Below are 27,904 nucleotides of genomic sequence, written 5' to 3'. Positions count from 1 at the left end.
TATGTAACTTAACACTGGGTTAACTTAAATTGTTGTTAATATGTTGGGTTGTTCATTGAGGAGGGGCGAAGGTTTATGATTGTTGTTATTACTGTTATCGTTGGTATTTTAGTGTGGTTTGATGTTGTTGTGTAAATTCAAAATTTTTCTATAAAAAATATTATTTATTTTTTTAATTCTTCACTTAAAAAACACCACTATACTTTTGTACCTACCAAAATATCCTGTGATGACCGCCTTGCCTAAATTCCATAGAGATGGGCAATGTCTTCCTCAAATGATAAAATCACAATGCGACAAGAACATCTGCAATAAACAATTAGTACTGTAATTACATGATGTTAAATTTAAAATGCACACCTTCAATAGAAGTGATTGAAAACTAATTATTTCTTTTGAAGATATGCAAGTTAATGCAAGTAGCGAAACATTTTTTTAAAATCAAAACAGTACCCCTATACACATTGAGTGTTCTTCAATTTTGCCTCTGCCAATCTGTACCAAAGCTTTTGACTTGGGTCAGCATTGGGCATCCCTGCAGAAAGCACGGGCACTACAAAGAAAAAAATTCTTTGTAGATTTCTCAAATATTTACATTGGAGATTTAAACATGGGGGTGAGTTTCTGAACATGCAAGATATCTGGTTAACTAAAACAAATTGCATATGCAAGTTTACATTCAGACAAAGCAATACAAACCCAGTATTTTGGATTGCTGAGGATAGATTTAACAATTGAACTATTTTTTTAGACCAGCATTCTGGTGTCACCCTGTTCTGCCATTCTTCGGTGGCAAGTGTCACTGCCTCACATTGAGAATGAACCCAACAATCTTATCCTCCATCCGCAACATCTAGCCCACCCCATCTGTTCCTTACAGAGTATTCCTTCTAACCTCCTCTAGATGTAGTGGATCAATTAATATTCCACATTGCTAACAAGGCCACCACAACATTACTGCAGATGAATCTACTGACATCATAGCCCTGACATGGTTAACAGACAGGAATGCATGGCCACCCATTCTATAAAATTCCTTTCAGGCAACCACAATGGGTACAGTTTTCATTGACAAGTCCTGTCTCGGTCTCTCTCCCCATTCCTCCTGCAGCTTTCCTCCCAGCATCTAGCATTTTTCTATCCCTCCTGCCACACAAAATCACTGGATCGAATGCTCTCATAAATTCACCAGCATCTTCTTCATGGAAATTTGCACTATTCTCTCTTTTATTATGATTAGCACCAAGCAGCTTCTTGTGCTGGATGATTTCAACCAACAATTAAAATTCTCTCCCTCTGGTTCCCGGTCATAATTTCATTTCAATCTCCCATCCGGGCCATCACCCTGACGTCACCATCTCACATTGCCTCTCGATTTCCAAGTCGGTAAGACCAATACATGTTACATCCAATCTGCCAGTCTTCCTACAATCACAGTACTTTCAACTTCGTCCTTAGAAAAATCTCATCCTCGTCCCCCCTCTCAAAATTCACACTAACTTTCCGCTGGTGCTATAACTGTTTCAACATCTCTCCCACTGTTGAAGTGCTCAACTTTTCCCTCATCTGTTTTTATTTCCCTTATTCCTATCAAATAACTTTCTATGACGCCTGCTGTTCCTTCCCAACCCATTTCCTTAAGTCCATTTCCTACCCTGTTCAAATCAAGTTCTAGCCAAGTTCACAATGAATGCTCTGTGACAATGATGTATTATTCATCCTCGATCTCTAAACAGTATTGAAGATGTTTGACCATCCCTCTTCCCCCATCACCCCTCTTCCATCCAGATGCATGGGACCACAAATACATAGTTCCTCTCTTTTCTATGTGTCAGTTGTAGCTCAGTTGGTAGTATTCTCACCTCTAAGTCACAAGGTTCTGGATTCAAGTCCCACTGCAGGGTTTGAACGTAAAAATGCTAACACTCCACATCAGTACTGAGGGACTGCAGCTCCCTCTGTCTTTTAGTTTAAATGTTAATCTGAGGCCCCTGCTGTCTACGGGTGAAGGAATGTAAAAGATCCCATGGCACTAATTTGAAGAGGAGCAGGGGAGATACCCGATGCCCTGACCAATATTTATCCCTCAACTAGCAACACAAAAAAAGAATGATTGTTTGCTCATTATCGCATTGTGTTGTGCGCAAAGCGGCTGCTGCAATTGCTACATTACAACAGTCCTGTCTTTTCTAAAGTATTTGGCAATAAAGCACTGTGAGACTTCAAGCGATCATGAAATGTGCCATATGAATACATGCTTTTCCTTCTTTCTGCTCCAGTACAGTCAATGCATTGCCACTAATAGTTGCTCTTCCAGCCAGGACATAACTATTTCTGGTGCCTCAAGTACCATCCTCTTTCGCAGTAACTTGCTGCAGTGGCATAATTCATATGCATGAAATCACCTTCCATATGTAAACCGACAACAATGAACCCCATCTTTCACTTTCCCTACAACCATCACCATACCATCAGATTTCCTGACCAAGGGGCGGCACAGTGGCTAGCACCGCTGCCTCTCGGCACAGAGGACCCGGGTTCAATCTCGGCCCTGGGTCACTGCTCGTGTGGACTTTGCACATTCTGCCCGTGTCTGTGTACCCAAAGATGTGCAGGGTCGGTGGATTAGCCACACTAAATTGTCCCTCAATTGAAAAAATTTAAAGAAAATTCCTAACCAAATTCAAGTCAAATCATCCTAATAAGCACGAGGAAGATCAGAGATATTATTTTCAGCCCTCACCATAAACTGCGCTCATTTGCCACTGATTCTATCAGCCTTTCTAGGTGAGCATGTTAAATTATTGTGAAATGTAGGCAACCTGTTTGATCCAGAATTGTTTCAAAGTCCACTTTTTCTCCATTCCCTGGTTGCAACTGAATGACAAGTAGCTCCAATGGTTCACACGTTCTCAAATTCCACTTTATCTGGTCTCTGTTGTAACAAGTTTCATTCTATGAGCTTGAATATGTCCACGTTGCTTAAGTGCAATTACATTACAAAATGTTCCACTGCCACTCGAGTTCGCATTTCAATTTTAAGGTGCCACTCAAGAGTTAAATCAAACATTTCTGACACTGCCACCTAGTGTTACAGTATGTTATAAGAGCTAACAAGCTCATGGTGTCGGGTAACATATCAGCAAGAATGGAGGATTGTTCAGCTCAGTGTTCTTCAAACTTTTTTTACGGGGACCCATTTTTACCAACCGGCCAGCCTTCTGGCCCCAACCCGGCCAGCCTTCTGGACCCAACACGGCCGACCTTCGGGACCCGCGCCGGCCGACCTGCGCGACCCACCATTTTCTCTTACCTTGTATGCTGCTGATAAAAATGGAGGAAATGGTTTGGGGTCCCTTTGGCCCTCGTACACACTCCTCCAATGGAACCTGTTGGATGAAGGTGAAGCCTTCCGGTGTCGGAAAGTATGGAGTCTCCATCTGTCCAAAGTTCTGCATGTTTTTCCTGTAAAATTTTATCAAATAAACCCCCCCCCCCCCCCCCCGACCCCCGAACTTGTAAAACAAAAATAAAAAGAATAAAATAAAAGAAAAAAAGAAAAATTAAATGAATAAAATAAATGAATAAAAAACCCCCGAACTTGTAAAACAAGCTGCGACCGTTTAAAAAAATAGCGGCGTGGGAGGGGCCGGAGTCACAGTGAGGGGGAGGGAACCGGGCACCGGAATGGGCACCCCGGGGGGAGGGCACACACTGGGTGGGAGAGAGGGCTGGATGCGGATTGGGGGGGGGGGGGGGGTGAGAGGGCAGGATGGGAGTGGGGGGGGGGACAGGGCACACTGGGAGAGGGGGCACACTGGGGGGGAAAGAGGGCAGGATGGGGGTGGGGGGGAAATGGGGCAGGATGGGGGTGGGGTGGGAGAGGGCAGGATGGGGGTGAGTTGGGAGTGGGCAGGATGGGGGTGAGTTGGGAGTGGGCAGGATGGGGGGGCGAGAGGGGGCACACTGGGGGAGAGGACACACTGGGGGTGGGGGGAGACGGCACATTGGGGGTGGGGAGAGGGGGCACACTGGGTGGGGGGGGAGAGGGGGCACACTGGGGGGGCGCACTGGGGGTGGGGGAAGGCATACTGGGGGTAGGGGAACGCTGGGAGTGGGCACACTGGGCTGGTGGGGGGGGAGGAGAGACACTGGGGCTGGGGGGGGGGGTCCTTAATTCCACCCAGGCCGGGCGGCTGATCCGGGCAGAGAGGGGGAGCAGCCCCACCGAGAGGCCGGTGTGTTTGTGTGAGGGTGGGGGAGCTGTGGGGCCGCCCGTCACTCGGCAGCGAGGCCCCGGGATGAGGCGCCCCTGGGCCCGGGACAAACCCAAAACAATTCAGCACTGAGGCTTCGCTCACCACAAACTGCAGGCAGCTTACCCGCCCCAAACCCCGCCTCACACAGCCCACTGCAGCGTCACCGCTTCAAACCCCGTCAACAGCGCGCTTCCAGGGAGGGAGGGAGAGATCCTCACACTGAGACCCTCACACTGAGATTCCCACCAAAAAAAAATAGCGGCCGCACTGCGCATGCGCACCCGATCATCAGCGCGCATGCGATGATCGTGCGCACATGCGCAATGTGACCAAATATTTTTTTCCATGTTTGCGGCCATTTTAAAGGCCGCTTGCAGCGGCGTTATTAAAAGCCGGTGGCTGCGCGGGAATTTGCGCGATCGGGAGCGCTGCAGAGGACAGCTCCGCGACCCTCCCGACACCCGCCCCGACCCACCCGTGGGTCACGCCCCCGAGTTTGAAGAACACTGGTTTAGCTAACAAGAACAGAATGGGCAGAAATGGGTCATTTGCAGATTGGCAAGATGTGATGAGTGTCACAGGGATCAGTTCTGGAGCCTCAACTATTCACAATTATATCAATGACTTGGAAGGATGGACTGAATGTATGGTTGCTAAGTTTACTGATGATACAATGATAGTTAGGAAAGTAAGCTGTGAAGAGCTCAAAGGATTCTGTAAAGGAATATATGTAGCTTAAGTGATTGGATGCAAATTTGGCAAATGGAGTATAATGTTGGAATATAAGAACTAGTCCACTTTGACAGGAAGAATAAAACAGCATATAAATGCGTTAGAAGCAGTTCTGAGAAGGTTCACTCGACTAATTCCTGGGATGAGGGGGTTCTTTTATGAGCAAAGATAGGACAGGCTAAACCTCAATCCTTTGGTGTCAGAATGAGAGGAGATCTTATTGAAACATTCATAATTCTGAGGGCTCTTGACAGCTGAAGGAATGTTTCCTTCTGTGGGAGTGACGAGAACTGGACAGAGGTAGATTGGCTCCCTTACGAGGCATGAATCGATGGTTGTCAGGGTATATGCAGAATGTGGAGTTCAGACCATAAATAGGTTAGTCCCGATCTTATTGAATAATATTGCAAACTTGAGGGGCCGAATGGCCTACTTCTGCTCCTGGATTGGATTGGATTTGTTTATTGTCATGTGCACCGAGGTACAGTGAAAAGCAGCTCAAACAGATCATTAAGTACATGAAAATAAAAGAAGAAAATACATAATCGGGCAACACAAGGTACACAATGTAAATGCATAGACACCAGCATTGGGTGAAGCATACAGGGGTGTAGTATTAATCAGGTCAGTCCATAGAGGGTCATTTAGGAGCCTGGTAACAGTGGGGAAGAAGCTGTTTTTGAGTCTGTTTCTGTGTGTTCTCAGACTTCTGTATCTACCGCTCGATGGAAGAAGTTGGAAGAGTGAGTAAGTCAGGTGGGAGGGGTCTTTGATTATGCTGCCCACTTTCCCCAGGCAGCGGGAGGTGTAGATGGAGTCAATGGATGGGAGGCAGGTTCGTGTGCTGCACTAGGCTGATACTTGCAGTCTTGGGCCGAGGAGTTACCATACCAGGCTGTGATGCAGCCAGATAGGATGTTTTCTATGGTGCATTTGTAAAAGTTGGAAAGAGTTAATGTGGACATGCCGAATTTCCTGAGTTTCCTGAGGAAGTATAGGCGCTGTTGTGCTTCCTTGGTGTAGCATCGACATGGGTGGACCAGGACAGATTTTTGGTGATGTGTACCCCTAGGAATTTGAAGCTGTTAACCATCTCCACCTCGACCCTGTTGATGTTGACAGGGGTGTGTACAGTACTTTGCTTCCTAAAGTCAATGACCAACTCTTTCGTTTTGCTGGCATTGAGGGACAGATTTTTGTCGGTGCACTATTCCACTTGGTTCTCTACCTCCTGTGTTCTGACTCGTTCGTTATTTGAGATCCCACTATAGTCGTGTCATCAGCAAGCTTGTAGATGGAGTTGGAACCAAATTTTGGCACGCAATCGTGCGTGTACAGGGAGTACAGTAGGGGGCTAAGTACGCAGCCTTGCAGGCCTCTCTGAAGTTTCTTGCGGGGCCCCGGTATTGAGGACTATTGTGGAGGAGCTGTTGTTGCTTATTCTTACTGACTGTGGTCTGTGGGTCAGAAAGGTGAGGATCCAGTTGCAGAGTAAGTGCCAAGTCCCAGGTTTTGGAGCTTTGATATGAGCTTGGATGGGATTATGGTGTTGAAGGCGGAGCTGTACTCAATAAACAGGAGTCTGATGTAGGAGTCCCTGTTGTCGAGATGCTCTAGGGATGAGTGTATGGTCAGGGAGATGGTGTCTGCTGTGGACCGGATGCAGCGGTATGCGAATTGCAGTGGATCAAGGCATTCTCAGAGTATGAGTTGATGCGCTTCATGACCAACCTCTCGAAGCACTTCATTAAGACTGATGTCAGGGCCACTGGACAGTAGTCATTGAGGCGCATTGCCTGGTTCTCCATTGGCACCGGTATGATGGTGGTCTTCTTGAAACAGACGGGCACCTCGGAGCAGTGTAGGGACAAGTTAAAGTGGTCCACTAACACATCTGCCAGCTGGTCCGTGCAGGCTCTGAGTGCACGACCAGGGATTACGTCTGGACCTGTGGTCTTCCAAGGGTTCACTTTCAGGAAGGCCGATTTGACTTCGGAAGCTGTGACGGTGGGTATGGGTGTGTTATGGGCTGCTGGGGCACTCGACAGCAGATCGTTGGTTTCCTGCTCGAACCGAGCATAGATTGTATTGAGTTCATCGGGGAGGGATGCACTGCTGCTGGAGATACTATTCGGGTTCGCTTTGCAGCCCGTTATGTATTTTAGGCTTTGCACAACCGCCGAGAGTCTGTAACGCTAGTCTGTGACTGTACCTTGATCTGATATTCTCTCTTGGCAGCGCGGATGGCTTTGGGGACGTCATACCTGGATTTCTTGTATAGGTCAGGGTCGTCTGACTTGAACACCTCAAACATGTCCTTCAGTAGAGAGTCATTCTCGCGATTGAGCCATGGTTTCCGGTTGGGTAACATACGTACTGCTTTCTTTGGCACACAGTCTTACACACATTTGTTGATGAAGTCTGTGACGATGGTGGCATACTCATTTAAGTTAGTCGCTGAGTTCTTAAATATGGACCGGTCCACTATCTCCAAGCAGTTACGTAGGAGCTCTTCTGTTTCCTCGGACCAGCACTGCATGACCTTCTTAGCTGGATTCTCACGCTGGAGTTTCTGCTTGTATGCCAGGAGAAAGAGCACCTTCTTGTGGTCTGATTTTCCAAAGTGCGGTCGGTAGGCGCCCTTGATTTTTGAGTAGCAGTGATGAAGAGTGTTGTCACCCCTGGTGGGACAGGAGATGTGCTGGGCAATTTTGGCAGTACACTCTTGAGGTTGGTCTTGTTGAAGTCCCGGCCATGATGACCAAGGCCTCCGGGTATTCTGTTTCGTTGTGTTCAGTTGGTCCTAATCGGTATGGGACAATTGGGCGCAGCCGTTTGGGCGCCATGGGACAATTGGGCGCGGCCAATTTGGCGCGGCCGTTTGGGCGCAGACGACAAATTTTTTTAGTTTTTGTGGCTAGTAAATTGTTGCAAGTAAATTGTTGCAAGATTCAGTATCATTCGAAGGAAGGACTTAAAAGCAAGCTTAAAACTGTAAATTAAAAGATGAGCTTTAAAAAGTTTTTAAACTAACTTTATTGTAAATTAAAAACCTTAAATTAGTTCATTTAGTTAAAAACCTTAAATTAGTTCATTTAGTTTAGTTCATTTGGTAATTATGAGCAAGGCTCCTCAAGTACTCGATAGCATCCATGTTTTCAAATTTAAGAACAGTTTCATGTATTCTTTTATCTTTATTGTAAATTAAAAACCTTAAATTAGTTCATTTAGTTAAAAACCTTAAATTAGTTCATTTAGTTTAGTTCATTTGATAATTATGAGCAAGGCTCCTCAAGTATTCGATAGCATCGATGTTTTCAAATTTAAGAACAGTTTCATGTATTCTTTTATCTGCATCTCTATACTTTTTTAGTTTTTGTGGCGGTTCATGGCCGGCTAGTAACCTTTCATAATATGCATCTCTACTTTTCTGTACTTTACGCATGCCATCAATTAGTTTCCATATGGTGGGATGATGCATGCCAAGTTCGTATTTCAATCGACGGTGGGCTGCCTCCGCATTATTGTTTGTGCAGTCTTCCCCGTTTAATGTTCTCTGATAAAGGTTCCAAATCTCAGGGCGAAATAAAGGTGTTCGTCTACCATTTCCTCGTCTGTTCAGACGACCAACATATGTATCTTCAAACCAGTTGAGTAAATCTTGAAGTTCTTGCGGCAGTTGGGTCGCTAAAGCATCCAGATATTCAGCGATTTTGTTCAAAGGTACAAAGGCAATGGCAATAATCATTTTAGCTTTTAACGCGAAATCTGGATCAGTGTTATACAAACTACGGAACCCCATACTAGCTAGATGTTTTTGCATATTTTGAGCTAAATGAAAAAAACATCCTTTTATTTGAACATCAGGGAATATGTCTTTCATAGCACTGTGCGCAGCTTGTTCATAATCACAGACGATTGAACTGGGTTTCAAGTTGGGTTCGATTTCTTTCAATAATGCGAACATTCTCGTATATGTGGTGCGTTGCTTGTTGGGCAAAAGAGCATAAACCGTAGGAGTAACTCCTCCGTGTTTTTTTACCATAATTACATAAATCTGAGAAAAGAGGCTGGGAGCAATACTGAATGTGCCATCTGCAAACCACATATCAGATGTCAATAAGTGCTGTAGCCAGCTCTGTCTTCCGAAGATTAATATCTGGTCGTGACCTGGTCCGCTATCACAAAGTAAAAAAAATTTTTCCACTCCTGGTTGAGGGACATATATCCTGTAGCATTCTGGCACAATCAATTGTTGTAAATCACTTGGATTGGTGGGGGCGTTCAATACATAATTACGCTTTCTGCTTATCATTCTCCTCAAAGCAGATATATTAGGAATGGCTGGTCGACTAGTTTGGGATATGTCTGTCAAACATTCATTAACAACTACAGTCGGTGCCTCAAGGGTTTCCTGTGCTCTCTTTTTTATTTTAGTTTTCACGAGTGCAACCTCTACTTGTGCAGCAGAAGCATCATGCGAATGGCTGTTCAGCTGCCTCACCACGTTTGCAGCTTTAGTATGGAGCCGTGCTTTGCACCGTTTTTTTTGCTCACAACGCCAAAATTTCACTTCACTGTCACCTTTGCTTGTTTTGTCAAAGACGTAAAGGAATCCGTTATGAACAAATTTTTCTTTACCACGTTTCGTTGATACTTCCTCAGCCATCATATGGTACATGCGAATTGGTTTAGTTAAAAAAATATATAAAAAGATGGTGATAGAACAAAACACTTGTGACAGCGGACCCGCACCAGCAACCAACTCAACTGAGGCTAATTTACAAATAAAGAAATGTTATTATGGCCAAAACGTCCGGCGCCAAAACGTCCGGCGCCAAAACAGCCGGCGCCAAAACGGCTGGCGCCAAAACGTACCTAACCCGGTCCTAATTCGTGTATTCGTTTATTGTTAGTGAAGAAAGCTGCTTTTAAGTTAACACTTGCAAATAAACTAAGCTAACAATCAAGTATTAATTCACTGTACAGAATCTACTGTCCAATATGGATGATGGCCGCTCAAACCCCGACAGTGAATGCTTCAATCATGTATATATGATCTGTGCATTTAGCAATTCTTATTTAAAGGCAAGCTAGCAAGCAAGTAAACAATGGCAGTATTTCTCTTCTACCCTGTTCACTGCAAGAGATAAATATATACACTAGTTAATCTCTCACTGTGTTTCTCATGATGAGTCAGAACATAGAGTATTGCATAACAAGTGGGGTTTTATCAAAGGTCGTTATATGAAACAGCACAGAAAGAGGCCATGCAACCCACCATCCCTGTGCCGGCTCTTCCATAAAGTTATCCAATTCATCCCATCTCTTTGCTCTTTCCTCATAAGCCTACAAATTTTTCACTTCAAGTGACGTTACTTTTGAATCTGCTCCTATCATCCCTTCAAACTGCATTCCAGGTCATTCTTTAGAAGATTATTTCCTCATGTCACCTCTGGTACCTTAATCAGTGTCTTCTGGTTACTGACCCTTTTGCCTCTGGAAACAATTCCTCTTGATTTATACCATCAAAATTGTTCATAATTTTCAACACTGCCACCAAATCTCTTCTGAGCTGCCACTGTTTCAAGGAGAACAATATCAGCTACTCCAATATCTTCACACAACTGAAATCATTCCATCTCTGGTACCATTGCAGCAAATCTTTTTTGTATCTTCTCGAAGGCCTCAACATCTTTCCTGAAGTGTACTGCCCAGTTACACTGGAAGATTTGCGATGTAAGTCGCTGGTGCAGCGTGACAACCTGGAAGTGCAGCCGTTCAGGCGTGTGCACTAAAAGCATGTAGCGTTCAAAATTCCAACCGTTTTTTTCCTGACAGTTGAAACTTTGCCCTGCCGAAGGAAAGAAAACCAGCTTTAGTGCTAACCCGGATATTTGGTGAGTTTTTATACCTTTCTATTTACATGGAAATTTTTCAGTTTAGCAGTGGCAGGAGACATCAGGAGATTTTTTGGGGTTGGTTAAAGTTTTACATTACTAGTGCTTAGCATTTATAAATAGGTTTAAAATGCAAATAATTATTTATTTTTTTTAAACTTTGCTTTGTCATGAGGCTGTTAATTCCATTAAGCCGGTACTTTACTGTATAAAGTTAGTTTGAAGTCACACAAGGTGAAAGAATTTGGTTTGCCATGAGGATGTTATTTCCATTAAAGGAATTATAATTGGTAGAATGTGGTAATCACTCGCTAACAGCTAGGATTGTCCACCTAAGATACTCAGTGTGACTGGCCATGGGTTCTGTGGGAGCCTTGCGTGGCTGATGAGCCCGATCCTAGAACCGCATCTTCTATCACTCACTTGGCAGGAGTTTCCAAAAGGTGGCATTGGTCCTTGGAAGCTAAGTTGCGGGTATGCCTTTCTCGGGCTCTTTTTCTAGGCCTCCTCTTGCCGTCGGGTGTTCTCGATGAATTGTGACCCTTCAATCAGGAGGTCTCTCCTAATACTTCTCTTCTGAGCAAAGGTCTCCCATGCATTGACGTCTTATGTTCCATTTCTTGAGGTAAACCAGCAAAGTACTTTTAAGAACTTCCTTTGTCCTCCTTTTGTTCGGGGTCCTTCCTTGAGCTGGGTGAAGATTTGCTTTGGCAGTCGGGACTCTGACATCCTAAGCACATGGGCGGCCCAGCGAAGTTGATTTTGGATAATCATGAACTCGATACTGGTGCTACTGACTCCTTCAAGGACACTAATGTTAGCACACCTGTCCTCCCAGCTGATGCAGAGCTGAAGTACATTTGGATTTTGCAATGTGTTTTAAGCCGAGTTGTTTACGAGTCTCCTTGATGGAATGATCATCTTTAGAAGCCTCAGTGATCACTTCAAATGCTTTAACAAAGTTCAATGTCTTAGTTGATATTATCAAGCCTCCGGTGAGCTAATGTGAACAATCTGTCTGACAGGTATTGCAGTGAATCAATCACCCACCCTTAAGAGTGTACTGCCAAAGGACATCCCAAAATTATGTCAGAGGAGATGTGTACCAGGACACGGTGCTTCAGCAGCTGCTGCTTTGAGCTTGTCAATTAACAATTGTCAAAATCCCCTCTCCCCTTTACAAATAGACAGAACCGTTTTAAGTACGTTTCAGTGAAAAAATACATTTTATCGCAAGGAATTCGTAAAAGTTGAGGCAGTTTTATGTCATTGTTCAGCTAATAAAGTTAAACATGAAGTTAAATGTTCACTAGTTTCAAAGTTTTGGATTTATAAGTTCACAAGATATAGGAGCAATATCAGGCCACATGGCCCGTCAAGTCTTCTCCGGCATTCGATCATGGCTGATCTCATCCTGGTCTCAACTCCACCATCCTGCCCATTCTCCATAACCTTTCAACCCATTATCAATTAATAATCTGTCCAACTCCTCCTTAAATTTACTCTTTTCTGCAACGGCATGTGGCACAGTGGATAGCTCTTGGACTGTGGTGCTGAGGACCCGGGTTCGAATCCCGGTCCTGGGTCACTGTCCATGTGGAGTTTGCACATTCTCCCCATGTCTGCGTGGGTTTCACCCCCACAACCCAAAGATGTGCAGGGTAGGTGAATTGGCCACGCTAAATTGCCCCTTAATTGGAAAAAATATAATTGGGTACTCTAAATGTATTAAAAAATATATATATTTATTCTGTTCCAGCATCTACCGCACTCTGGGATAGCAATACCACTATATCTTTCCTCAAATAAGGGGACCAAAACTGTGCATAATACTCCAGGTGTGGTCTCACCCCCTTCGCCCTCCTTAGCTGCCCCACTGCTTTCCCCGTTGTCAAACTATCAAACTGCGCCTGCAACCTCTTTCTCTCTGCCAACAACCCCGCATAACTCTTGTCCACCTCCACTATCTCATCCAGCAGCTGCCGATACTCCTCCCTCCTCCTCCCTTGAATGAAATCATCTCCCCTCAGCCACCGCCTTCAAAGCCTCCCAGAATGTGGCCACCATCATGTCACGTTCTGATTCAACATACTACGTGATCGCAGTCCTCAGCTTTTTCACAGAACCTCTTGTCCACCAACAAACCCAAATCCGGTCTCCATCCTGGCCTCTGCACCTGCCCCTGGCTGAGTCTCACCTCCAGCCAATGCGGTGCATGATTGGACAATACAATTCCTACATACTCCGCCCCACCACCCCAACAACACCGCCCAGCTCACCAAAGAAATCAATTCTCGAGTACACCTAATATATTGTCTTCATATGGTCCTCGACCTCCTTGTTTAGCCATGGATGTTTTTTTACCTCTCTTACCATTGTTCTTCCTCAATGGGATACATTTTAGTTCTAAGGAATTGAGTATCTCCTTAAACAACTGGCACTGCTTATTCGCTGTCCTACCTTTTATCCTTCCTGCCCAGTCTACTCACGTCAATTCTGTCCTCATGCCTATGTAATTTCCTTTGATAAAATTGTAAATTGATAAAACAAGTTTCATTCGGCTGGGGTGTAATGTGTTGTCAGCTTATTATTGGTATCTATTAGAGATGAGAAAAAAGGGAACGGCATGACCTAACAACTGTGCAAGGTGGTGGGATCACATGCTCACATTGAATTTTGTGCACAATTCTGAAAAGCAAATAAACAGAAATTGCTAGAAGCTAAAGTCAAAGTATTCGAACATTTCTCTGTCACTGAATGACTTTGATGCATCGAGGGAAATTGAATAAAGTAAAAGTGAAGGCACCGCAGTCCCAGATGACCATAGACTGCTTTCCCCTTTGACAGGGAGTGCTGACTAGTGATGATTTAACCTGCAGATCAACTCCAGTGAGGGGCAAGGTTGAGAAGGCAGGCCTTCATGAATAACCTCAACCGATAAGGGAATTAAATCCTCACCGTTGGCCTCGCTCTGCATCACAAACCAGCTGTCCAGCCAACTAAGCTAAACGGGTATATTGCAAAAACACACTGCACAATCTGAAATAAACTAAGAGCATCACAGCTGTCACAAACATCAAGTCCAAGCCGAAATATTTGGGAAAGGCTGAATACATGCTTTAGTGAAGACATTAAATTACTTAAAAGACAACTCTATGAGTAAATGTAATCACATTATTGTAGAATATGTTAATTATTTTACCTCAGTTTTGCGAAAACCCTTTAGACATTAAACACTTCAGTTACTAGGGAACAAATGATAGTTTTTTTCGAAAAATTTGGGTAGCTGGACAACTTGAGGGGTAAGGGAATACAATGCCAGCTAGTGGACTCAATTTGTAATCACATTTGGCCATTTGGCACAGGCCTTATCCATTTTACATATTGACGTGAAAGTGGACTACAGCTTTACCACCTACTTAAAGGCATATTGAACTTTTACAGAAGACAAGTAATTTTTTTTAAATACAAGAAAGGCACACTGATGGCTGATACTGTAAAGTGACAGTTTTTCTGGGAATTTCCTATATGGATTACTGATATACCTGTCCTGACACATTGGAATTGAGCGCATGAAAAGATGTCTAGGACCAATTCAAACAGAGACCCTTGAAAGAAAGGTATGGAAAATGCAAAAGGCTGGACTCTCCTCTGTTGTAGAAACTTAGAAAATAGTGGCAGGAGTAGGCCATTCAACCCTGCTCTGCCATTCATCATCATTGCTGATCATCTAACTCAGCAACCTGTTGCCACTTTCCCCCAATATCCTTTGATCCTTATAGCCCCAAGAGCTACATCTACCTCATTCTTGAAAACATACAGCCCCATACCCTCCTGACTCCCCAGTGTCGCATTTATGGGGCACTGATGTGTTGGGGAATCAATCTAGAAAGTTTCCATGTAACGGTTTACCTGGCAATTGCTCAGAAGCTTCCGATGTACAATTGCACTGGGCTGGGAACAATCAGACAGAAGCAACTTAAATCGCCAACTTTGGATGCCCTTACAGTTTTACCCTGAGAGTTAATCTGAAAGAGTTGGAAGAATACAAATCAGTTCCACCTCCAAAGTAACTATATAAACACCCACAGCCAGCCTCGCACGGGTAAATATCACCCCCCCCCCCCCCCCCCCCCCCACCTCATCTCCCTGCCCGACCCAACCCTCTTCCAGGTCTGGCCACCCCACAGGTCCAAAGCCCCTGACCCCCAGAACCAAACACAACCCATCTCGAGGTCCAAACTACACCTCCCAGTCCAACACCCCACTCCCGGTCAGACCCTCTATACATGCATACGTACCTTCAGCGACTGGTGTGCAAGGACACCCAGGTCTCATTGCACATTCCCCTTGCTCAATCTGTAGCTATTCAGAGAATAATCTGCCTTCCTGTTTTTGCCTCACATTTATCCATTTGCCCACTCACTCAACTTGCCCAAATCATATTGAAGCATCTCTGTATTCTCCTCACAGCTCATCCTGCCACCCAGAATTGTGTCAGACAAGCGATTGTTCCCTGTGTTTCATCAAAAATCCAAAAACCCATCTGTTGATCTCAATATGTAAAATAAAACAAAGCTCTTGAGGAGATGAAATCAAAATAGGTGGATGCAAGGCATCCTTCTCCAGGAATAACCAGAGAAAATGGGTAAACCTGACTGAGCGAGTGGCAGAGCAAAAGAACAAAGAAGTAAGGAAGATCTCTCTGTCTCTCGGTGAAAACAAGTGACTTTAAAATCAACAGTGAAGCAACAAGTCTTCCAAGAACATAGCTAAAAAAGCGGGATCTATCTTGATTTCTCATGACTTTTAAACAAATCTATGTTGCAACCATTCAAGGGGGTTGAATAAAAAGGAGTTTCAGCTTATTTACCCTCAGCTGGTTGCAACAATACACACATAAATAATTATATAAGAGAAGGGGGTGCACCAGAGGATGAGGCGGAGGGGGCGGCTAGGAATCCAACACCAACAGCATGGCCATGAAGTTAGAATTCTACATGTCCATAGTGGTGCCAATTGTATTCTATGCTAGTAAGACATAGTTGAGAACATCAAATCTATTAACCAAGGTGGACATCTTTCACGAGAGTAACCTTCATAAGATCCCGGGTATCACATGGAGAGACAACATCACCAGCGAATAAGTGCCACAGAGAAATGGTCAGAAGAGCCTGAGGAACATCATGACAAACACACAGCTGAAACAGGTCTGAACAAACATTTCTTTTACCAGACATATGCCCCACCAGTGGTAGAATATATACCTCTCACTGGGATACATTTTAGTTCTAAGGAATTGAGTATCTCCTTAAACAACTGGCACTGCTTATTCACTATCCTACCTTTTATCCTTCCTGCCCAGTCTACTCACGTCAATTCTGTCCTCATGCCTATGTAATTTCCTTTGATAAAATTGTAAATTGATAAAGCAAGTTTCATTCGGCTGGGGTGTAATGTGTTGTCAGCTTATTATTGGTATCTATTAGAGATGTGAAAAAAGGGATAGGCATGACCTAACAACTGTGCAAGGTGGTGGGATCACATGCTCACATTGAATTTTGTGCACCAGTTAAAAGATGATGGGGCTCGCCAAGCAAACCTGAGGAAGTATGTTTAAGGACAACCTTCAAGGGTGGGACATCACTGGGCTGGAGCAAACTAAATTGCGATTAACTGGGGCCAACGGTGAATTCTGGGTGGCCATCGTCCCACATGGTACTAGAGGAATTTAGTCTCAGTAAGTAAGACTGTTCTGCAAGAAATATGTATGAATACAATTATTAAGTCTAGAAACATGGGGCAGGTTTACAATTGCCAGAAACATCGGGACCTGTGCAGACATGATTTAACAATTGTCGTGACAGAGGTCGTTCTCTTGATCCTGAAGTCTGCAGGACAGTCTGAAATTTTCAAATTGAGGGCAGGGAAGGAACATAGGAAAAAGGGAAACGGTTCACCTCCAATTAACTGTCCATTAAGCTTCTTCAGGAATCTGTTGGAAGGGCTAGAAAAGTGCAGACTGCAATTTTCAATGCAGATTTCAGCAAATCCAGACAGCCTGGTACATGTTGGTGTACAGCTGTCGGGTTTACTGCAGGGCGAAGGGGAAAAAAATTACTGTTTAAAATTATCAGGACCTTGCACATTCTGCATTGGTTTTACCAGTGCACACAACATTTCATGTCTGCTGCCTGCCATTGGCATGGACATCAGGCAGGCAGCTCCCACCTCTGGGAGACACAATGCCACTAATTGGGCACCAAGCTCAACTCCTGTCCAATCAGGGCATTAGCATTCTAAAATAGCATTGCATAAGCAACTCCATTGAGGCATGGGGTCAGGACCAGGACTTTATCTGGGCATCAGGTTCCCGACCCCCACTTCGAAAATCCAGCCCATGGTACCAATAACAGTGATTCACTGTGAGGCTACATTTAAGCCTGTCTCCATTTCTGGCAATAGACTATCTACTAATATCCACTACAAGCCCACTGACTCCCACAGCTATCTGGACTACAGCTCTTCACACCCTACACCCTGTAAGGACTCCATCCCTTTCTCTCAACTCCTTCGCCTCCGTCGCATTTGTCCCGACGAAGCCACTTTCCAAAATGGTGCTTCGAAAATGTGTTCCTTCTTCCTCGACCGTGATTTCCCACCTACAGTTGTGGACAGGGCCTTCAACAGCGTGCGGTCCATCTCCCGCGCCACTACCCTCGCCCCCTCCACTCCCTCCCAGAACAAGGATAGAGTCCCCCTCGTTCTCACATTTCATCCCACCAGCCTCCGTATGCAAAGCATAATCCTCCGCCATTTTCGCCAACTCCAGCGTGATGCCACCACCAAACACATCTTCCCTTCACTCCCTTTGTCAGCATTCCGCAGAGGCCGTTCCCTCAGAGACAATCTAGTCCACTCCTCCACCATATCCAGTACCTCTCCTATCACCCATGGCACCTTCCCATGCAATCGCAGAAGGTGTAACACCTGTTTATTTACCTCTTCCATGCTTAACATTCCAGGCCCAAAACACTCATTCCAGGTTAAGCAGCGTTTCAATTGCAGACTGGGTGATCGCTTTGCTGAGCATCTTCGGTCTGTGCGCATTCAGGTTCCTGACCTTCCTGTTGCTTGCCATTTTAACAAAAGACCCTGCTCCCATGCCCACATGTCTGTTCTTGGCCTGCTGCAATGTTCCAGTGAAGCGCAACGCAAACTGGAGGAACAACATCTCATCTTCCGGTTAGGCACGCTACAACCTTCCGGCCTGAACATCGAATTCAATAACTTCAGATGATCAGCCCCACCTCGACCCATTTGTTTTCATTTCATTTTAACTGTCTTTTACCATTTCTTTCTTTCCTGCACCTTTCTCCTCTTTGCTTCTCCCTTCCCCTCCCCCACACCTATAGTTCATCCTCTGATGTTAGGTTCCCTGCTTTTTGAGCTTTCACATCTTTTGTCCTCTCTGGGGACTGCCATTAGCACTCTTTCCCCTTGGTTTCTGTGGCCATTAGCACCAAGTTGCCCTGGGTTTCTGTGGCTATGACTCATCTTTCATTCTCACTCCACAGTATAAATATTTCCCACTCTCTGTGTCTGTTAGCTTTGACAAAGAGTCAGTGGACTCAAAACGTTGGCTCTTTTCTCTCCCAACAGATGTTGCCAGACTTGCTGAGATTTTCCAGCATTGTCCCTTTCGTTTCAGATTCCAGCATCCGCAGTAATTTGCTTTTATCCAGGATGGTATGTTGACTCTCTGGTGCCAGAGTCCAGGATGTCTCAGAACGGGTAGCGGGCATCCTGAAGGGGGAGGGCAAACAGGCAGAAGTCATGGTACATATTGGTACTAACGACATAGGCAGGAAGGGGCATGAGGTCCTGCAGCAGGAGTTCAGGAAGCTAGGCAGAAAGTTAAAAGACAGGGTTTCTAGGGTTGTAGTCTTGGGATTACTCCCTGTGCCACACGCCAGTGAGGAGAGAAATAGAAAGATAGAGCAGCTAAACATGTGGCTGAACAGCTGGTGTAGGAGGGAGTGTTTCAGTTATCTGGGCCACTGGGAGCTCTTCCGGGGCAGGTGTGACCTGTATAAGAAGGACGGGTTGCATCTAAACTGGAGAGGCATAAATAGCCTGGCCGCAACGTTTTCTAGTGTCACACTGGAGGGTTTAAACTAGTATGGCAGGGAGGTGGGTACCGGAGCAATTGGGGAGAAGGTGAAAAAATTGAGGGAGAACTAGGAAATGGGGCCACTATGTCTCAGAGGAAGAGCAGAGAGGGAGATGTTGCTGAAAACAGCTGGACTAGTATCCGGAAGTGCATATGTTTTAATGCAAGAAAGTATAACAGGTAAGGCAGATGAACTCAAGAGCTTGGACTAGTACTTGGAACTATGATGTTGTTGCCGTTACAGAGACCTGGTTGAGGGAAGGACAGGATTGGCAGGTAAACATTCAAGGATTTAGATGTTTCAGGCGGAATACAGGGGGAGGTAGAAGGGGTGGAGGAGTTGCACTACTGGTTAGGGAAAATATCACAGCTGTACTATGGGAGGACACCTCAGAGGGCAGCGAGGCTATATGAGTAGATATCAGGAATAAGAAGGGTGCAGTCACAATGTTGGGGGTTTACTACAGGCCTCCCAACCGCCAGCGGGAGATAAAGGAGCAGATAGGTAGACAGATTTTGGAAAGGAATAAAAGCAGCAGGGTTGTTGTGATGGGAGACTTCAACTTCCCCAATATTGACTGGGACTCACTTAGTGCTAGGGGCTTGGACGGGGCAGAGTTTGTAAGGAGCATCCAGGAGGACTTCTTAAAACAATATGTAGATAGTCCAACTAGGGAAGGGGCTGTACTGGGCCTGGTATTGGGGAATGAGCCTGGCCAGGTGGTAGAAGTTTCAGTAGGGGAGCATTTCGGGAACAGTGACCACAATTCAGTAAGTTTTAAAGTGCTGCTGGACAAGGATAAGAGTGGTCCTAGGGTGAATGTGCTAAATTGGGGAAGGCTAATTATAATAATATTAGGCGGGAACTGAAGAACCTAGATTGGGAGCGGATGTTTGAGGGTAAATCAACATCTGACATGTGGGAGGCTTTCAAATGTCAGTTGAAAGGAATTCAAGACCGGCATGTTCCTGTGAGAAAGAAGGATAAATGTGGCAAATTTCACGATCCTTGGATAACGAGGGATATTGTAAACCTCGTCAAAAAGTAAAAGGAGGCATTTGTCAGGGCTAGAAGGCTGGGAACAGACGAAGCCTGTGTAGAATATAAGGAAAGTAGGAAGGAACTTAAGCAAGGAGTCAGAAGGGCTGAAAGGGGTCATAAAAAGTCAATGACAAATAGGGTTAAGGAAAATCCCACGGATTTTTACACTTACATAAAAAGCAAGAGGTTAGCCAGGGAAAAGGTTGGCCCACTGAAGGACAGGGGAGGGAATCTATGTGTGGAGCCAGAGGAAATGGACGAGGTACAAAACTTTGCATCAGTATTCACCAAAGAGAAGGAATTGGTGGATGTTGAGTCTGGAGAAGGGTGTGTAGATAGCCTGGGTCACATTGAGATCCAAAAAAACGAGGTGTTGGGCATCTTGAAAAATATTAAGATGGATAGGTCCCCAGGGCCTGATGGAATCTACCCCAGAATACTGAAGGAGGCAAGAGAGGAAATTGCTGAGGCCTTGACAGAAATCTTTGGATCCTCACTGTCTTCAGGTGATGTCCCGGAGGACTGGAGAATAGCCAATCTTGTTCCTTTGTTTAAGAAGGGCAGCAAGGATAATCCAGGGAACTACAGGCCGGTCAGCCTTACGTCAGTGGTAGGGAAATTACTGGAGAGAATTCTTCGAGACAGGATCTACTCACATTTAGAAGCAAGGGGTCATATTAGCGAGAGGCAGCACAGTTTTGAGAAGGGGAGGTCGTGTCTCACTAATTTGATAGAGGAGGTCACAAAGATGACTGATGCAGGTAGGGCAGTGGACGTTGTCTATATGGACTTCATTAAGGCCTTTGACAAGGTCCCTCATGGCAGACTGGTACAAAAGGTGAAGTCACACGGGATCAGAGGTGAGCTGGCAAGATGGATACAGAACTGGTGAGGTCATAGAAGGTAGAGAGTAGCAATGGAATGGTGCTTTTCTGATTGGAGGGCTATGATGAGTGGTGTTCCGCAGGGATCAGTGCTGGGACCGTTGCTGTTCGTAGTACATATCAATGATTTGGAGGAAAATGTAACATGTCTGATTAGTAAGTTTGCAGACGACACAAAGGTTGGTGGAATTGCGGATAGCGATGAGGACTGTCAGAGGATACAGCAGGGTTTAGATCTTTTGGAGACTTGAGCGGAGAGATGGCAGATGGAGTTTAATCCGGACAAACGTGAGGTAATGCATTTTGGAAGGTCTAATACAGGTCGAGAATATACAGTGAATGGTAGAACCTTCAAGAGTATTGACAGTCAGAGATCTTGGTGTACAGGTCCACAGGTCACTGAAAGGGGCAATACAGATGGAGAAGGTAGTCAAGAAGGCATAGGGCATGCTTGCCTTCATTGGCCGGGGCATTGAGTATAAAAATTGGCAAGTCATGTTGCAGCTGTATAGAACCTTAGTTAGGCCACACTTGGAGTATAGTGTTCAATTCTGGTCGCCACACTACCAGAAGGATGTGGAGGCTTTAGAGAGGGTGCAGAAGAGATTTACCAGGATGTTGCCCGGTATGAAGGGCATTAACTATGAGGAGAGGCTGAATAAACTGTGTTTGTTCTCACTGGAACGAAGGAGGTTGAGGGACGACCTGATAGAGGTCTACAAAATTATCATAGAATTTATAGTGCAGAAGGAGGCCATTCGGCCCATCGAGTCTGCACCGGCTCTTGGTTTTCCCAGGGTAGAGGGGTCAATTACTAGGGAGCATAGGTCTAAGGTGCGAGGGACAAGGTTTAGAGGAGATGTACGAAGCAGGTTTGTTTGTTTTTTTTTTTTACACAGAGGGTAGTGGGTGCCTGGTACTCGCTGCCGGAGGTGGTGGAAGCAGGGACAATAGTGACGTTTACGGGGCATCTTGACAAATACATGAATAGGATGGGAATAGAGGGATACGGACCCCGGAAGTGTAGAAGATTTTAGTTTGGACAGGCAACATGGTCTGCACAGGCGTGGAGGGCCGAAGGGCCTGTTCCTATGCTGTACATTTCTTTGTTCGTCTCATTCAATAGGTCACCTGGAATGTAAGGGGAATGGGTGGCCCAGTGAAGAGAACATAAGGGGAATGGTAGCCCAGTGAAGAGATCAAGACTCTTTTCCCATTTAAAGAGCATAAACGCGATGTGGTGTTTTTGCACCCATTTGCAGGTGAGGGATCAGACCAGGTTCTGGAAGAAGTGGGTGGGGCACGTGCTCTACTCGGCTTTCGATGGTAGAGCCGAGTTGCAGCAATTTTGATGAATAAGCAAGTGCCTTTTCCGACCACGGGGTTGTGGCTGACTCTAACAGTCGGTATGCAATAATGAATGGGTCCTTGGCCGGGACTCTGGTCAATATGGTGAACATATATTCCCTAACAAGGACGATGTGGCATTTATCAAAAGTTTACTAGCCTTCATCCCTGATCTGGACGCACATTGATTGCCACATCGAGTGGCTTTAAATGAGTGTTGGAAGCCAGAATGGGCCGAACTAGCCCAAAATCCTGAAGAAGGAGCCGTGCTCCGAAAGCTCGTGTTTGAAACAAACCTGTTGGACTTTAACCTGGTGTTGTAAGACTTCTTACTGGTCTCTGAGGGATGGCAACGATACTTCAAACTTTTCAAGCAGCAGGTGGGGGAAGTGAACCCGTAAAGATTCATGCATCCACGTGATTGGGAATTCTCATTTTTCTGACATTAATGTAAGGTTTACTCAAGAAAAGAACAACGGCCAATGTCAGCCTCTCTCCCCCCACTGGGCTCCCGGATCTTCAGTCACTCCAAATATCGCCACCTCTGGACTCGCCCTCCCTGCAGGACTTCAGACATGACGTCCGCAAACCCTTGCCAAAAGCCCCTCAATCTCAGACACACCCAGAACATGTGCACATGATTCGTAGGACTTTCCCGACAGTGCTCATACCTGTCTTCCACCTCCTCAAAAGACCTGCTCATCTGGGCCACAGTCATATGCACCCTGTGGACCGCCTTAAATTGGATCAGGCTGGGCCTGGCACACGACGAGGGCGCATTCACTCTCTGCAGGGCCTCCTCCCATAACCTAGCCTCCAGCTCCCTACCCAACTCTTCTTCCCATTTTCTCTTCACCTCCCCCATTGGAACTCCCTCCCACTCCATCAGCTCCTTATATATTTCCGAGACCTTCCCTTCCTCAACTCCTGTTTTTGACATCACCTCATCCAGTAGCCCCCTTAGTGGGAGGCGCAGAAAGCTCAGGACCTGCCTCCGAACAAAATCCCATACTTGCATGTACCGGAACCCGTTCCCGCTTGGCAACTTAAACTCCTCCTCTAGCTCCTCCAAACTCGGAAAGCTCTCCTCAATAAAAAGATCTCCAAACCCCTCGATCCCTGCCCCCTGCAGCCCCATTTGTTGCCTCCACTGCCCCCACACCTTCAGGGCCACCATTACCACCAGACACGTGGAGTACCGAGCCAGCGGGAACGGCAGAGGTGCTGTCAACTAAACCCTCAGGAGAATTCCGGTTGCGGCTATGCAGAGCTAAGTCGCACGTTCTGCAGCTCCCGCTTAGAACGGACTTTTGGGCTCTTTTCAGGGCCCCCAAAAGCAATTTTTCAACATTTCCCGGCGTGGGAAGCTGTTTGCAGCATTCCCCCGACAGTGTAGGCTTGGACCAGGAGCCGGGCGACTAAAAAAGTGGTGGTGAAGCCAAAGAAAGTACGAGGGAAGAAAAGCAAGATGGCGGCGGGCGGAGACCAAGCAGCGTGGATGCAGTGGGTGGAGGAGCAACAGGAGGCTCTCCAGCGCTGCTTCAGGGAGCTCAAAGCGGACCTGCTGGAGCCGATGAAGGCTTCCATTGATAAGTTGCTGGAGACCCAGAGGGCCCAGGGGGTGGCGATCCGCGAGGTCCGACAGAAGGTCTCGGAGCACGAAGACGCGATCTTGGGCCTAGCAGTAATGGTGGAGGCGCACGAGGCACTCCACAAGAAATGGCAGGAGTGGTTCGAGGAGATGGAGAATCGGTCGAGGCGGAAGAATCTGCGGATCCTGGGCCTCCCGGAGGGGTCGGACGTGGGAGCCTATGTGGTCACTATGTTAAACTCGCTGATGGGAGCAGGGTCCTTTCAGGGGCCCATAAGAGTGCTGCCGAGGAGGCCTAAGGCTAACGAGCCGCCGCGGGCCATGCTGGCGCGGTTTCACCGATTCGCTGATCAGGAGTGTGTCCTCAGGTGGGCCAAGAGAGAGCGGAGTAGCAGGTGGGAGAACGCGGAGGTTCGAATTTATCAGGACTGGAGTACAGAGGTGGCGAAGAAGCGGGCCGGGTACAGCCGGACGAAGGCGGTGCTGCACAGGAAGGGGGTGAAGTTCTGCATGATGCAGCTGGCGCGTCTGTGGGTCACCTACAAGGACTGGCATCATTATTTCGAGTCCCCGGAGGTGTGGACCTTTGTTCAGGCCGAGAAGTTGGACCCAAACCGAGGGTCGGGGTGGGGGCCGTGCATTGAGATGGTCAGGGATTGCGGAGGTTGTGTTACACTTCAAGTGGGAGTTCTTTTTGTTCATTCTCTGTTCTTGTTTATTCGCGATTTAGGGTGGATGGTTGGGGTTAGTTGGGCACTGATTTGGTTAGATCCGTCGGGTGGGTTAGTGAAGGGAGGCAAATAAATGGAGTGGGAGGGTGGAGGGTCGGTAGGGGGGACGGGGCCCCCGCGGGGGAGGGGAAGGCCCGAGATGGGGGTGAGGGGACTGGGCCTGTGAATAGGAACTGCGCCAGAGGAGGCGGAGCCGGGCAGGTGGAAAGTGTGGGCTTTTTTCCCGGGCTGAAGGCTGGAAGGGGTGGGGCCAGAGAGGGGAAGCGCGGGCTTTTTCCCGCGCTTGGGACGAAGGGGGAGCCGGCGACCCTGTGGGTGGGTAACGGAGAGGGAGGGGATGTCCCACAAGGGGAGGAGTCGAAGGAGGGGCGGGAGCGGCCGGGGTCAGCAGGAGTCGGCTGACTTGCGGGAGTGCAATGGGGGGAGCAACACAGCTGGGAGGGGTCATAACCTGGAACGAAAGGGGACTGAACGGGCCGATTAAGCGAGCCCGGGAGTTTGCGCACCTGAAGGGGCTGAAGGCGGATGTGGTCATGCTCCAGGAGACACACCTGAAGGTGGCGGACCAGGTACGATTGAGGAATGGGTGGGTAGGCCAGGTGTTCCATTCAGGGCTAGGTGCAAAAAATCGGGGGGTGGCGATTCTGGTGGGAAAGAGGGTTTCATTCAAGGCGTCGAGCATTGTGGCAGATAATGGCAGGAGGTACGTAATGGTAAGTGTTAAGTTGCAAGGGGAGAGGGTGGTACTGATTAATGTTTACGCCCCGAACTGGGACGATGCGGGTTTTATGCGGCGCATGCTAGGCCGAATCCCGGACCTGGAAGTGGGGGGCCTAATAATGTGGAGAGACTTCAACACGGTGTTGGATCCGACACTGGATCGCTCCAGATCCAGGACGGGCAGGAGACCGGCGGCGGCTAGAGTACTGAGGGGGTTTATGGACAAGATGGGAGGGGCAGATCCTTGGAGATTTGCATGGCCGAGGGCTAGGGAATTCTCATTCTTCTCACATGTTCATAAGGCCTATTCCCGGATCGAATTCTTCGTTATGAGTCGGGCGCTGATCACGAGGGTAGGGGATACCGAGTACTCGGCGATAGCCAATTCAGATCATGCCCCGCATTGATAGACTTGGAGCTGGGGGAGGAGAGAGACCAGCGCCCACTGTGGCGCTTGGATGTGGACTGTTGGCAGATGAGGAGGTGAGCGAGCGGGTTCGCAGCAGCATAGAGAGATACCTGGAGGCTAACAACAACGGGGAGGTTCGAGTGGGGTCGGTCTGGGAGGGGCTGAATGTGGTGGTCAGGGGAGAGCTAATCTCCATTAGGGCCCATAAGGAGAGGAGAGAGCAGAGGGAGAGGGAGAAGCTAGTGGGGGAGATGGTGAGGGTGGACAGGAGGTACACGGAGGAGCCGGAGGAGGGACTGTTGAGGGAGAGGCGTAGCCTCCAGGCCGAATTTGACCTGTTGACCACCAGACAGGCGGAGGCGCAGTGGAGAAAGGCCCAGGGGGCGATCTATGAGTATGGGGAAAAGGCAAGCCGGATGCTGGCGCATCAGCTTTGGAAGCGGGACGCAGCTACGGAGATTGGGCAAGTTAAGGACAGGAAGGGGAGGTGTGGCGCGAAGTGGGGTTGACATAATTGGGGTCTTCAGGGACTTTTATGAGGAAATGTATCGGTCCGAGCCCCCACGGGCGGAGGAAGGAATGGGCCGCTTTCTGGACCAACTGAGGTTCCCGAAGGTGGAGGGTTTGGGGGCTCCGATTGGGCTGGAGGAGCTGACCAAAGGGATAGGGAGCATGCAGGGGTGGAAGGCACCGGGGCCGGATGGTTTCCCAGCCGAATTTTACAAAAAGTATGTGGATTTGCTGGGCCCATTGTTGATTAGGACGTTCAATGAGGCAAGGGAGGGTGGGGCTTTGCCCCTGACGATGTCCAGGGCACTTATTTCCTTGATCCTGAAGCGGGACGAGGACCCCCTGCAGTGTGGGTCTTATAGGCCGATTTCGCTGTTAAATGTGGATGCTAAGGTGCTGGCGAAGGTCTTAGCCTCGAGAATTGAAGATTGTGTACCGCAGGTATTTCACGAAGACCAGACGGGGTTCGTGAAGGGGAGGCAATTGAATGCAAATGTGCGGAGGCTCCTGAACGTCATTATGATGCCGGCAAGTGAGGGGGAGGCGGAGATAGTGGTGGCGATGGACGCTGAGAAGGCCTTTGATCGGGTAGAATGGGGGTGCTTGTGGGAGGTGTTGAAGAGGTTCGGGTTTGGGGAGGGGTTCATCGGGTGAGTCAGGTTGTTGTATGAGGCCCCGGTGGAGAGTGTAGCCACGAACAAGAGGAGGTCTAAGTACTTTTGGCTGTATCGAGGGATGAGGCAGGGGTGTCCTCTGTCCCCCCCTGCTCTTCGCACTGGCGATTGAGCCCCTGGCTATGGCACTGAGGGAGTCGAGGAACTGGAGGGGGCTGGTGCGGAGCGGGGAGGAGCATAGGGTATCGCTCTATGCGGATGACCTGCTACTTTATGTCGCGGACTCGGTGGGGGGGATGCCGGAGGTAATGCGGATCCTCAGGGAGTTCAGGGAATTTTCAGGGTATAAGCTCAACATGGGGAAGAGCGAGCTGTTCGTGGTTCACCCAGGAGAGGGGGATTGGTGAGCTCCCACTAAATAGGGCGGAGACGAGCATTTAGATATTTGGGGGTCGAGGTGGCCAGGAGCTGGGGGGCCCTGCATAGACTTAATTTCACGAGGCTGGTGGAGCAGATGGAGGAGGAGTTCAAGAGGTGGGATGCGCTACCGCTGTCTTTGGCGGGTAGGTTGCAGTCAGTGAAGATAACCGTGCTCCCGATGTTTTTGTTTCTGTCCCAGTGCCTCCCCATTCTTATCCCAAAGGCCTTTTTTAGACGGGTCAGTAGGAGCTTTGTATGGGCATACAACGGGGTTTGTATGGGCACGTGGGACTCCGAGGATAAGAAGAGTATTCCTGGAGCGGAGCAGGAAGTTCGCGAGCCTGGGTGAGCTGGAGGAGAGGTACGGTCTCCCCCCGGGAAACGTTGTTCGGCGGCAAGTGGTGGGATTTCCGCTGCTGCTACCACACACGGTACAGGATAGGGTGCTCTTGAGGGTGTGGGTTGGAGAGGGGAAGATTTCAGCAATGTACCAGGTGATGCAGGAGGAGGAGGCCTCGGTGGAGGAGCTGAAAGGTAAGTGGGAGGCGGAGCTAGGGGAGGTGATCGAGCAG

At 47.5% G+C, this 27,904-nt stretch overlaps 1 protein-coding gene across 4 annotated transcripts in view; it reads right to left on the bottom strand.

Moving 5' to 3' along the window:
* The window catches only part of fryl (furry homolog, like), a 553,990-nt gene that overhangs the window by 488,436 nt on the left and 37,650 nt on the right, over nucleotides 1-27,904 (bottom strand). For 2 of the 4 annotated variants that reach the window (XM_038791218.1, XM_038791220.1), the window contains one exon: nucleotides 216-306. The exons of the other annotated variants lie outside the window; for them this stretch is intronic. The gene's annotated coding sequence lies outside the window, so the exon portion shown is untranslated. The remainder of the gene's footprint in view (nucleotides 1-215; nucleotides 307-27,904) is intronic. 4 annotated transcript variants of the gene reach the window in all.

Source organism: Scyliorhinus canicula, chromosome 3 (assembly GCF_902713615.1).
Source record: "Scyliorhinus canicula chromosome 3, sScyCan1.1, whole genome shotgun sequence".
NCBI lineage: Eukaryota > Metazoa > Chordata > Chondrichthyes > Carcharhiniformes > Scyliorhinidae > Scyliorhinus > Scyliorhinus canicula.
This window is presented reverse-complemented; position numbering and strand designations above follow the sequence as displayed.